This window comes from Taudactylus pleione, unplaced genomic scaffold, assembly GCF_031769625.1.
Source record: "Taudactylus pleione unplaced genomic scaffold, aTauple2 ptg000032l, whole genome shotgun sequence".
In the NCBI taxonomy this organism is placed as follows: Eukaryota; Metazoa; Chordata; class Amphibia; order Anura; family Myobatrachidae; genus Taudactylus; species Taudactylus pleione.
The window spans coordinates 43,642,411-43,644,045 of NW_028284434.1; the positions used below are offsets into that span (position 1 = coordinate 43,642,411).

Genomic DNA, 1,635 nt, shown 5'->3' on the forward strand with positions numbered 1-1,635 from the left:
CCTACCACAAGGGTCTCGTCGCAAGCCCGATGGTTGCGAAGATAACCCACAGCTTAGCGAGCGGCCAGGAGGCCGGTTCAAAAAAAAAATGCCTCCCTGATTCAGAGCGAGCGCTCTGAAAGAGCGTCTAACTCTGAATCAGGCCCACTGTTACAGCTATAATAATATCCGACTACAGCCATGGCCAAAAGTTTTGAGAATGACACAAGTATTGGTTTTCACAAAGTTTGCTGCTTCAGTGTTTTTAGACCTTTTTGTCAGATGTTACTATGGTATACTGAAGTAACATTACAAGCATTTCATAAGTGTCAAAGGCTTTTATTGACAATTACATTAAGTATATGCAAAGAGTCAATATTTGCAGTGTTGACCCTTCTTTTTCAAGACCTCTGCAATTCAACCTGGCATGCTGTCAATCAACTTCTGGCCTACATTCTGACTGATGGCCGCCCATTCTTGCCTAATCAATACTTGGAGTTTGCCAGAATTTGTGGGTTTTTGTTTGTCCATCCGCCTCTTGAGGTTTGACCACAAGTTCTTAATGGGATTATGTTCTGGGGAGTTTCCGGGCCATGGACCCAAAATTTTTATGTTCTATTCCCCGAGCCACTTAGTTATCACTTTTGCCTTATGGCAAGGTGCTCCATAATGCTGGAAAAGGCATTGTTCGTCACCAAACTATTCTTGGATGGTTGGGAGAAGTTGCTCTTGGAGGATGTTTTGGTACCATTCTTTATTCATGGCTGTGTTCTTAGGCAAAATTGTGAGTGAGCCTACTCCCTTGGCTGAGAAGCAACCCCACACATGAATGGTCTCAGGATGCTTTACTGTTGGCATGACAAAGGACTGATGGTAGCGCTGACCTTTCCTTCTCCGGACAAGCATTTTTCCAGATGCCCCAAACAATCTGAAGGGGATTCATCAGGGAAAATAACTTTACACCAGTCTTCAGCAGTCCATTCCCTGTACCTTTTGCAGAATATCAGTCTGTCCTTGATGCTTTTCCTGGAGGGAAGTGGCTTTTTTGCTGCCCTTGACACCATGCCATCCTCCAAAAGTGTCCTGTGTCATGCCAACAGTAAAGCATCCTGAGACCATTCATGTGTGGGGTTGCCTCTCAGCCAAGGGAGTGGGTTCACCCCTGATTGGTGTTATACCTACAGCCACACCACACTGGATATGCCCAATCTTGTTTGATCTTGGAAGCTATGCAGTATTGGGCCTGGTTAGTACTTGGATGGGAGACCACCTGGGAATACCAGGTGCTGTATGTTAATACACACAGGTGCAGGATTGGAACAGAGTAGTATACAAAACAGCACTGGCACATTTCTGCCTATGTGTATAAATAGAGTAATTAACCAACATATAATCATCACAGCATGATACCAGGAATACTAAGATACAGATCCTCCAGATAAACTTTTTGCATAATAAATAACTCGATATTATAGGAGGATCGTAAATATAAACTAATACATTTTCACCAAATAAAATACAGGTGTTTATTGGTAGCACCTGCAATATAAAGATATTTGTATTTTATGTGTGACTACATTTAAATCTTTATGTGGTATTTTCTATGTATTCAATTTTTTTTTTTGCCATTTAAAACACGTTTTTTGGTATCACCTG

At 42.0% G+C, this 1,635-nt stretch overlaps 1 pseudogene; it reads left to right on the forward strand.

The window, feature by feature from the left end:
• Positions 1-1,155: 1,155 nt before the first annotated feature.
• Positions 1,156-1,274, forward strand: LOC148539059 (5S ribosomal RNA; annotated as a pseudogene).
• The last annotated feature ends 361 nt before the right edge of the window (positions 1,275-1,635 follow it).